Source organism: Lissotriton vulgaris, chromosome 4_1, assembly GCF_964263255.1.
Source record: "Lissotriton vulgaris chromosome 4_1, aLisVul1.2, whole genome shotgun sequence".
Lineage (NCBI taxonomy): Eukaryota > Metazoa > Chordata > Amphibia > Caudata > Salamandridae > Lissotriton > Lissotriton vulgaris.
Genome location: NC_141691.1, coordinates 1,799,855,632 through 1,799,867,750, shown reverse-complemented (window position 1 = coordinate 1,799,867,750; position 12,119 = coordinate 1,799,855,632). Strand labels below are relative to the sequence as shown.

The 12,119-nt window shown below is 46.4% G+C and overlaps 1 protein-coding gene across 1 annotated transcript in view; it reads left to right on the top strand.

Moving 5' to 3' along the window:
- Positions 1-12,119, top strand: part of NUDCD1 (NudC domain containing 1) — a 469,559-nt gene that overhangs the window by 163,800 nt on the left and 293,640 nt on the right. The gene's annotated exons all lie outside the window — the stretch shown is intronic.

Genomic DNA, 12,119 nt, shown 5'->3' with positions numbered 1-12,119 from the left:
GACGGCGCTCACTATATATGATCATACACATTCATCCCACTTGTGTATGACTTTCACACATAAATTGAGAAATAGGGATGTTGCCTAACTGTCAGAGCTGCTGAAGCTAAATTTGTAAAAAGAACAAATTATGTACGGAATGCTGAACAATGTCAAACACTCACCATCAGTACAGAGATCTGGGCCTAAATCCTTGATTTATTTTTTTTTATCACCACACCATTCCTGTTTGGGCTCAGCCATATGCAAATTAGTCTTGACCCTGCTCTCCATTGGAACAGTCCAGCCCGAGCTGCCAGTCCAAGTTCTCCCTGGACTGCAAACAAGCTTCCTGGGGCCTATTTTGGGGTTATCACACCATATCTGCCAGGATAGCTTGATTCCAGTGGCATGGTGAGTATGGGACCCATGTTTGGACCCACTTCGTTCGACAAATGAAAAAAGAATAAATGATATGTGGAATGCTGACATAAGTGGGAAGGGAATACCCAGAAGTGAATTCTGTGCTCACTGTGTCACTGTATTCAAGCTAGCCTGGTGGATGAGGGGGTGATACCCCTAAACCGGTCCCAGGATGCTTGTTTCCGGTCCAGGAAGGACCTTGATTGGCTGGACTAGTCCCAAGGGGATCAGGCTTAAGACTGATTTGCATATGGCTGGGTCAAAACTGGGGTGGCATGGTGTTCAAAAGCATATGGATTTAACCCAGATCTGTGACAGGGGGGCTGAATATTAACGCCGTACCCAATACTCTACTGCAGAAGTGGTTTTTCAAATTTGCTAAAATTGCTCATATCGGCACCAAGATTTTTCAGAGCCTTGTGATTTTAGTGAATAGATGCCATATGCCAGCGCCCCACTTTGAAAATTGTTCCCGCTCTAGTGCAGTTAACGATATACAGATCAATGCTGTGGTCACAGCCCGATAAAGACATATTGAAAGATGTGGTCAAGCTTGTGACATTTACAAACAATTGCCGTTTGTGAGGAATGCAAAGAATTGTAAAATGTATTTTATTTTGGTTCTTCACAGCATTTTGAAAGCATGTCTACACTCCTCTGTATAGCCGCTCATGCAGTCCAGAATGTCTAATTATGTGGGAGTCGTGTGCTGACAGGAGATTGTGCTTGCTTACTAGGCTTGTGTTCAGACATTTAGCAGTGCATACAACTTGTATTTTTAAGAAATCTTGGCTCTTTATGTGCCACTGCGCATACTCTGCGTGTGAGGGTGTACAAATGAAAATTTGTATACCATCTTCAAATCCAAGCACTTGGGATAATTGTGCAATGGAATTGAATTGAATGTAGGTATCATCCAATTCTTCAGGGGTATGTGGAAAGGAAATGTGAGAATATATTCTTGCCAAAATTGCCCGAAGATTTTCCTACAATTCATGCATAGCGTACTTTGGAATATCCCTCCAGCAAAAGTAACAGTGGTGTTGAGAGCTGCCAGAAGCTAACGGGTGTAAGCTACAAAATACCTGAATCAGGGTAGGTATTGTTACACTGCATTGTGTAGGTCTGCTTAAAACTAGTTCTAAATCATTAATTAAATGAAGAATAACTTGTTTTCTAAGTTTGCATCTGGTATAAACCTCCTTTATCAGTTTGGTCAAACAAAGTAATCCTCTTCCCGAATATCTTTCTCTCTTCCTTTTACTCATCTGTTGAGCTCTAAGAATCCTGAGTCTCCTCACTACAGAATATAGTGCAGCAATTGCAAAAGATTGCACAGCATTTTGGAACCCATTTCATCCTTTCCCGATGGTTATCGCCTTTTTCAAATCTTTGGTATTTTGCAAACACCGTGTTGTACCAAATTTCCTATTGGCGAATATTTTGTACATAGAAATAATATTTGGAAATTGTACTCAGAGGTTCATTAGTTCCTATTGCTAAAATAGGAACTTGCAAACCTTCCAGTGCTGTATGCTGTTTTAAGAAGCACTACATTTGTGACACTTTGTACATCGTGATCAACGTATTTAGCAGTCGCTAACCAGTTTGCAACTGGTTAATGAATAACAATTCTTTTGTTAATCAGGCCCCCCTAAGTTTAAAAATTGAGCACTTAATTTGGCCAAATGGAGAGACTAAGATTAAAAACATGTTTCCTGGCTTCACAGTTTCCAACTAGACCATAACTGGAGTAGCAATTATTCTGATAGCAATGACAAGGGACTACCCTTCCAGGGAAATGTTACTGTGTTATCGGCTTTCTACAGCTTTAGGGGGCAAGGTTTATTTCCATTATATTTAGGTGAAATGGTAAAGCTGAGATTAGATGCCATGTATCCTAGTTACATGGCTAAAACAACCATACTGGCTCACATATAGACTTTCCCATATTTTTACGGGCCCTGTTAAGTTTTTAGGTCGAGCTAATATCCGGTCTGCCGAAAGCAGAACGGGAAGTACCGAGATTTAATGTTTTTTAGTGTGGACTATTTGTCCCGCCTCTGTTTTTGGCCAGCCATTAGAGGAGAGAGCTGTCCCTCCGAATAGGCTCCGTCCTTTTCGGATTTGGAGGTGTGTTCGGTGTTGTTCTTTCCACTTTTAGGCCACGCCCATTCTGAGAACACCGAACACGCCCCAATCCGAAAAATTTGAACCCTTGTGTCCGCCATTATTTGTTTTGTCTTACCATGAGGATCATCTCGCTTTCTCCGTGATGCAAGGACCGGCAGGTAAGCCATATTGTTTTTTTTGCTTACATTCTCTCTTTTTTTGTGTTTGCTTTCTGTGTTTCCCTGTGTCCTTTGAGCTGTTTGTCCCGTCCGATGTGTCCTGTTTGTCCCGTCCGATTTGTCAGCGTCACCATCCCGTCGTGTATGGCCCCCTTTTCCCGGTGTGCCCGTGAGCTCCGTTTGCAGTAGTCGCCGTCCCGCTTTCTCCGTGATGCAAGGACCGGCAGTGCCCTCCACCCTACCCTGGACTTCTCACGGCCAACTGGAGGCCTACCCGCCCCCAACGAGGTTGTATCCCACTCTTTCGCTTCAGCGACTCACACTCCTCTCGTCGCCACCTCTCCCCCCCCCACCCCTCTCCTCTCACCCTCTCAGCTGCTACTGGCCTGCGGCCAGGCAGCCATCAAACTGACGTCAATAAGAAGCACCGTTAACACTGTGACCAGACTGATCAAAGGGCAACTTCAAACACTTCCTTTATTCCTTCGCCCACAGAGCTTTGCATGCCGGGAGATCTGAGCTCTCACTCGCGATGCGGGAATTTTAACTACAAGTCCCAGACTGCAACCTGCTTTTGAGAAAATACTAGGACTTATTGGCTCGCACTCGAGACGACAGTGCCTGACAATTGTGTTGAGAGAACCCGCAACCACTGTTTAAACGACAGCGAGTCACTTATAACGACAGAAGAAAAATGCCGGAGTACAGTCTCAGGGCATGAGAGACAGTCCTGGCCGCTCAAATCCCTAAGAAAACACAGTGGGTTGTCGTACCTGTTGCATACGCAGGAGCGCAACACCCATTGGGTTCACCCCAGCCGTAAATGTGTAAATTGCCGGTTCAGTGACGGAGACAATGCAACAAAAATGTCTTGCTGCCTTAGTGTTAGGTAACTCCCAATAACTCGACACTTAAGGGAACAGTCACTGGCGGTGGGTTTCACAATATTGGTAAAAGGCCTAATTTAAAAATCTCCTAATTTTCATTTGTCGAAAAAACATGCGTGACGCCTGGTTTTTTGTAAAGCGCTCTAATGCCCTCGGGCCTGGCTCGCGCTATAAAACGAATGTTAAAAAAGAAACGTTCATGTAATGGGAATTGCCCACAGTAATGCGTTTACAGCCAGTGTTAATGTTATTGCTGTTAGGGTACTCGGGAGGGACTTTTACGACGGGGCAAAATATTTTTCCTTAAAAAAAATAAAAACTGGCGAACGCCATCATTGTGATTCCTAGCTCTCTTTATATACGGGGGCTTTATTCTGTTAGTGCTCTAGTGTATATGGCCTTCCATTTTCCATGTTGGCCACCATCTTCTTTCTAAATCATCCATCAAATATGGCGATCCTGCCTTCACTTTCTTTGTTTACTTTCACTTAAGTGCATGTACCACATGCGCTGCTTTTAACCATATGGCAGACAGCAGGCGGCAGCTTGTCATGCACCCCCTCACAGCGCCCCCCCAGCCCCCAGTAACCCACTGAGCTAATGAAGGTCAGTGGAGTGACGCTGACGCTGCCCCTCTTTATCACATTGTAAAGTTGTATCCGGCCTCATTGAAGCCGGGGCTTCTACAGTACAGTGTGAAAACCAATCTACTGACGTCACAGAAGACAAAGGATGGTAGGTGAGAAGTCGGGATCACCAAAGGTGGGGGGTTTCTCCTCCAACCCACAGGGTCAGCGGACAGAAGGGAACAAAAGACATTGGCACTGCACCGGGCTAAACATGGTGCAGATACAACAAAGAGGGAAAGCGTGACGGATTGAGATGCTTAAGTTATTAACCTGATCAGGCTACTAGCTTGGTAAGTAAGATTGAGGAGGTGCGAGCTTCAGGTTTTGGCACAGGCATATGATATTCTAGGACAAGCGGGGCACATGAGAGGGGCTTAAGGGGTAGTGAAAAGATAAAATACAGCTTGATAGGGGTACTGAGTAAGGGAAAACACTATTTTGTAAACTAGCCAAAATTGTTTAAGACTTTCGAAACAGAGGGATAGTGTGTGTGTGTTTTTTGTCTGTGTGCATGTGAAATCCGAGAGACACATCACCACACCTGACCGAAAGCACCTGTACCCAACTATTTACTTGCAAATACATTTATTAGTGGGGGTGAAACACTCCAAACAACCCCCTGAAGCTACGCCCCTGAACCTGATTAAATAATACTGACTTGAGTACTCCATTTTTTTTCATCTCTGTTACTATTAGGGTCAGGGGCCAACCATATGTAAGTCAATATTGGCCCTTTATACACCCCCACACACACACACAACACCCCCACCCCAAGACCTCTGATTGGATCTTATTGCTTAGGTTGGCAGCCAGCTGGGGGCTCCTATGGCACTCCCAGGTAGGGAGACTGCCTTAGAGAGCAAACGTGATTGAAATGCTTTAATTAAGCTGGACCATTGACATGCCTGTTGAATAATCAGTCAAATGAAATAAAAATTATGTTCCTTTATTAACTTATCAAACACAACAAGGGCAACCAGTCGAGTCAGCACAGGACCTCGGGGAACATATTAATGTGAGCAACAGTGGTCCCATGCATGGAGGAATTTCAAACCAAGATTAAATATAGACACAATGGAAACTATATTATATATTGACTTGCCCAGCCGGGCAGCGCTCCAATATTTAATTTTCAACAACAATTTTCAGAAAGAATACCTTCAACAGTTTCTTAGAGACGGGCACAAGCCTGTACCCAAACATTTACAGATTTTCATAGTTAGCAGGGACGGAGAACAATGTCCCCGTTTTTTGATAGGACGCGCCAGCGGTAGGCTTGGTCGTGTCACTTGGAGCCTTCACAACGGACTGCAACCGCTTCCCGGGTCGGTGCATGACCCGGGAAGCGGTTGCAGTTCTCCGTCCCATTGTTGGAAACTTTGCCCGGATTTAATCGGAACGACGAGTTCCTTCACGGGTCATGACTGCAACCGTATTAGATTTACCCTGTACCGGCCGGCACCAACAGCGTGCAAGCTGACTATCGCGGCTATCATGGCTAGGAATAATTAGGCTTTATTCAGTCCTGATGATGATCCCTGTAACCTTTTAATGGGATCGAAACACAGTCGACAATTACTACACCATATACTGTTTTGTGTATTAATTACTGTAATTTCAGTAATGGTGTGAATGAAAATTCTGTTACTGTTATATTTACAGAATATAATAGCTCTTGCCTAAGAATCTCTATCTTCTGTCCACTCTGCTAACTATGACAATCTGTAAATGTTTGGGTACAGGCTTGTGCCCGTCTCTAAGAAACTGTTGAAGGTATTCTTTCTGAAAATTGTTGTTGAAAATTAAATATTGGACCGCTGCCCGGCTGGGCAAGTCAATATATAATATAGTTTCCATTGTGTCTATATTTAATCTTGGTTTGAAATTCCTCCATGCATGGGACCACTGTTGTTCCTTTATTAACAGCACAGCAAACATTTTCCTGCATTAGAGTCCAGCATAAACTCTTCTCCAGATGCAAAACCTAACCGTTCCACGAGCATGTGGATTGTAGAACTCCATCAAAGAAAAACATGTTGCATGCAATAGCATGCGACCATTACTACATTTCTTAAAGAAATAACACTGTACATAAGAATGTAACAATGCCCCTGGCAGGTTCCATTGCAAAGAACTCTGGCTCTGTGTGGGTGTAAATGCAATAGGTTATGCATTTGTGAGCGATTAAGCTATTGGCATTGTAAATGACAATGCCATTTATTTAACGATTAAGCTATTAGCAATGTAAATAACAATGCCATTTATTTATGATTTCAAAAAAAAGTCATGAGCAATGCCAATAGCTCCATCTTTAATAATGCTGAGACCATTGCATTGTAAATGCTTGTTTTTAATGGCACTCACTACCTCTATTGAGCCTCATTATAAGTTCCTTCAAAATGTTGATGTAATGCGAAAAATGCATGAGTAGATTGTGAAACTCTTTCTTTGGGGCCCTGTGGAAGTAGGTGGCGGATGGGCAGTACCAGTGATGGATACTGATATCTATTGTTGGGTAAGATGTGTACCCCTGCTCGAGTGCCCAAATGGCCTGTTGTCTGGATCCATAATGCAGAATTTCCTGTCAAAGGTGAACACGGATCATTCATGTGTGCCGTTCCATAGGCTTGTCTCATGGATTGTGGTCTTGTTGGATTGGATGGGGCTGCCAAAGCACTACCCTCATGGTGAAAGAAGGCTACTCCTTCATCACGAGTGCAGTGGTGGCGGCATACCTGGTAATAAGTATTAGCGAACAGGACCTTTTTACCCTATGTCAATGGAGTGAAGCTTACAGGCTCACTCACCTATTTAAAAGGTTCCGCTGCTGTGTGCTTAACTCCCCTTTGGCTTACATCAGGTAGAAGTGGGATGCTGCTCCTCACAGGAGTAATGACTATGCATTGGTTGTTTATGTGCCTTGTAAGGGTACGATACAAGGATGGAGCAGTACTGTGCAGTGCATGTGTGGCTAGTACATGTACTCAGTGTATTTATACTTGAGAGGAATACATTACATGATAGATGTGGTGCTGTGCAGTGCGTGCTTGCGTGAGGTACACTACATAAGGGGTGAAGTGTTGTGCAGCAGCACACACTTAGTGAGTGTGTGCTGGCAGTGTGTGTTTTAAAATAGCACACTGAATAAAGATAGAAAAGCTTCAGTATTGGACAGTATGCACAGAATGATTGTGTGTTGAAGGCATGTGTACTTTTAAGGGTACAATGCATAGAGGTATAGGTGTTGGACAGTAAGGGCCTCACTAAGAGTTTGGTGGTGCGGCGCCGGGTCCTCCCTGCCGCTACACGGCTAAGCTCATGGTTGGCCCCCCCACCAGATTACGAGTGATTCTTGCGTCTGGCAGGCTTTTTTTTTTTACTCTTTCACAGCAGTGCCCTAAAAATGGGCACAGTAATGAAAACGCCAAAAACAGTTCATGCACAACATGGACTAAAAAGTCCATGTCATGCAGGAACTGGGGTGCATGCACACAGGGGGCCACATGTGCCCCCATGCATGCACACCATGGTGCAGAGGCTGGTTCCTCTCCGCCACAGTTTTCATGGTGGAGGAACCACCATAAAAACTGTGGTGGAGAAGAAACTTGTAACCTGCTCAGCTGGACAGCGGCAGTCCCGCTAAGCATATTGTGGCCTCCTGACAGCAGCAGTACTGCCAGAGAACAGCGGTTCACTGGCGGCTGTGGCGGGGCAATTGCGGTCCGACTGCCCTAATTGTATTGCCACGCCCGCACAAATCTAGCAGTCTGACTCATCATTTGGCCCCAAGTGTGCTGTGAGTGCACTCTGAGTAAATATGTCTGCAAGGATGCATTGCACTGAAGACCCTGGTTTTTGTTTTGTGGAAAGCCCAGACCTGCCTGGTGAAAACTTGAGGGGGAGAGGAATCCCCCAGGCAGATTTGTGAAGCGCTGCAGTCCTGTGAGCTGGGTGGGGACACTGGAGGCAAAAGGAAGAAACTTCTTTACATATCACAAGACTTCTCTTTGATTCAGTGATCGGTCACAAGGGAGTGGCCTGGACACATCACAGGAAGGGGGATGGGGCTAATAAGGGAATCATAAAGCGTAGGGCAGGTGGCCTGCAATGAATCTTTTGACACGCATATCACTGTGGCTGGCATCCAGGTTTGAACTCTGGTTACTCCCATCAATTGTGTTGTAGGTCAAATGCGCTTGGGATCCATGCCTGCTGAGACAGACATCTGTCATGAAGATGAAAAGGAGCAGTGCCCACTTCAAAAGAAGCAAAACCCCAACATATAACTTCAAAGACTCCAACCCTAAATCCCATTTGGTGTCTGGAAAAGAAACATAACACGGGAAGGTTGAGTCCCCAAAAATGTCTTCTGGCTAGCAGGGCAAGCTCTGCAATATTTCTGCCTGTGACCAGGACTGGGGGTGTCATGTCCTGCTAGTCTTCTGGGTGAGAGAAATAACCCAGGGAAACCAAGACAACCTGCCCTGGTGCGCCAGCACCTGCCTGCTTACATGCCAAGACCAGTGTGCCCTGTTAGGAAGAGTAGAGCATTGTAGAAAGCAAGGTCCCGTGGGGATCTTTACTGTGAGGAATCCTTGTGCAACCTGTGAGGATTCAGCTGTGCACACATCTGGCTTGCTGCCCTTGTGCAGTATCGTTTTTGGCGACTCCTGTGTGTCAGGAGAGGGTCAACGTAGACCGAGCTCTGTGTTGAGGTTCGTGCGGATCTTGCTACGACTGTACCACATCGCTGACGCACGTATGGCTCGTATGCCAAAGGGGGACACTGGCAAAGTATCACACCCAGGAAGGCCAAGACTTGTGACCGTGTGGGCTGTGATTTTAGGGCTGAAAGAGCATGCTCCCATATCCTCACATACAGAAACAACCCCATATGCCAGGAGAGTGCTGCCGGTACCAGTATTGCCAAAGGATTTAGGCTGCCGCACAAAGGAGAGACACAGGCTCAGACTTGGTGGTTGGACCTGCACTGCGAGTCAACTCCCCCTGACTCACAGTGGAGGTAAGCCAGAGTCACCATGAACGATGCTGCATCTCCTCTGGATCCAGTTGGGAACTGAAGAAAGGAGTCCCTTCGCTACTGAGCAAAGTCACCTTACCGCGTCTGCACAATCGGTCAGCTGCTCCAACATCTGAGAGACCTCCAGCAGCGCCAACCAGGAGAAAGAGCCTGCGTTGCCAAGTGTTGCCTGGGAAGCGAGCAGGACTCGCAGGTGCGTTGAAGGCCCCTGCATCATTGCTGGACTCTTCCGTGCTGTGAGAGCAGGTAAGCCCTGAACTGGGGTTTAATCAAAAAGAGACTGCCTAAGTTTGGGAGGGGGTTTAGCAAGATTTTTGTTTAAAATCTAAGTGACTCAGTCTTGTTTTGTCAAGGGGTTGTGGCACCTGGCAGCGAGGAGGAGGTGGAAGAGGACGAAGAGGACAACGTTGGCCTAACACCTGGCAAGGAGGTCAACAAAACCAATTCTATGGATTCCCACCTAACTTCGGTCACATGCAGCACCCCTATTACGGTTTCCCCACCATGTACCCCCCGGGACCGATGCCGCTATTTGCGGGCAACCAGGGCCCTAACATCCCTTTTTTAGGACAGGGCCGGAGAGCGCGGGGCCGCCGAAGACCAACCCAATACAACACACAGGTCCACTGGGCCGAAGAAGAGAACCCAGTCAGCTCAAACACGCGCCAAAAGGCAAAAGAAGCAACACCAGGACCGAGCAAATAGTGAATGCCACCGCCCAGCCATCACTGGTATTCAACTTATCCAGTACCCCGCTATCTCAAAAACAGCAGTCAGTCCTGGAAAAAGGACTGTCATTTGTGCCTACCACAAGACTTGACAAATTCAAATTGCATGCCGAACTGGCACAATTTTTCAGAAAACTTAAATTGAAAACGTTCTTTGAAAAACCCACCCCCGAGAGTGACCAACCTCAAGATAACCCGAACACCACGGGTCTTAGAATCAAGTCAACTTTCGTCCCACCTCCTTCAACCATCCCTGCCGAAATCACTACTTTTGAACAGGCAGTATACCATGATATTGAGAACCTCAACCCGACCAACCACTTCAACAACTTGTCTTGGGATGATAGACAAACCATACAAGGCCTACAAAATAACCCCACATTGATCATAAAGCCAGCTGACAAGGGGGGAGGCATCGTACTACTTGACAAAACAGACTATGACACCGAATGCCGCAGACTTCTTAGCGACAACAGGAACTACCGCAGGTTGGAACATGACCCAACAGACCAATTACGAACTACTATCCTTGCACTTGTCAAGAGGGCAGCAGATGCGGAGCACATTTCCAAACAGGAAGCTGAATACTTATGCCCTGAGCATACCAGGACACCGTACTTCTACACTGTACCTAAAGTACACAAAGGCAAAATCCCACCACCTGGCAGACCTATTGTATCTGGCATAAATTCCCTGCTAGAACCACTATCTCGGTACTGCGATTTCTTTCTGAATCCTTTGGTGCAAAAAACACCCACATATATAAAGGATACTAAACACCTACTACAGGTCATAAACAATATGGACTTTGACCCTGACACCCAATTACTGGTAGGGTTAGACGTGGAGAGCATGTACACCAGTCTCCCACAAGATGCCACCTTGAAGGTTCTCCATGATATTCTAGAAGAATCACCCTGGCCTTACCACACTCCGAGAAGTTTCATACTGGCATGTGCCACTCTGGCCCTCAAAGAAAATTATTTCGAGTATGCGGGCACCTTCTATCTACAAACAAACGGGACATCCATGGGCAGTGTTTTCGCCCCTAGTGTGGCAGGATTATATGTACACCATTTTGAATGCACCAACATCTCTGCAGAAACTAACCCGTTCAGTCATCACATCCTCAAATGGCACAGATATATAGATGACATCCTGGTCATCTGGCAAGGCTCTCAGAGCGACTTGGACAAATTCATGACCTGGCTCAACACCAGAGATCCATATCTGAACTTTACCAGCACAGCTAGCAACCATCAATCACCCTTCTTAGACCTGGCAATCACAGCCAAAGACGGGACCCTCGTCACTACCACTTATTACAAGCCGACAGCAAGGAACTCATTGCTCCTTTACACAAGCTTTCACCCTCGCCCCCTTAAAGAAAAAGGCCTGGAAAAAAGATCCAAACACCAGCACCAGGGACGCCTTCAAAAACGCCACCCGCATACACCACCAACTTATCCGGTCTGCCAAGAAAGCCGCATTCAAAGACCGTCTAAATAACAACGCCCACAACAGCAAGGAACTATTCAACATCGTCAAAGAATTTACCAACCCATCAGCCAACTCCAACGACATCACCCCCTCTCAAGCCCTCTGTGACTCCCTAGCTTCCTTCTTCCACAACAAAATCGCAGACATCCACAACCGCTTCGACAACCGACCCGAAGATCAACCCACCCAATCTTCTGCAGGTCCTTCACCCCCCTGAACATCCTTAACGACTGGAACCCAATCTCCACGGAAGACACCATCCGCCTGATGAACTCCATCCACTCTGGATCCCCAACAGACCCATGCCCTCACCACATCTTCAACAAAGCAGACTCCATCATAGCACCACACCTCCGAGATGTCATCAACTGCTCCCTCAACTCCGCCACCTTCCCGGAAAGCTGGAAACACGCAGAACTCAGCGCCCTTCTGAAAAAACCCACAGCTGACCCCACCGAACTCAAAAACTACCGCCCCATCTCGCTTCTTCCATTCCCTGCCAAAGTCATTGAGAAAGCTGTCAACAACCAGCTCGCCGCCTTCCTCGAAGCCAACAAATCCCTCAACTCCTCACAGTCCGGCTTCCGAGCCAAACACAGCACTGAAACTGCCCTCATCGCAGCAACAGACGTCATTCGAAC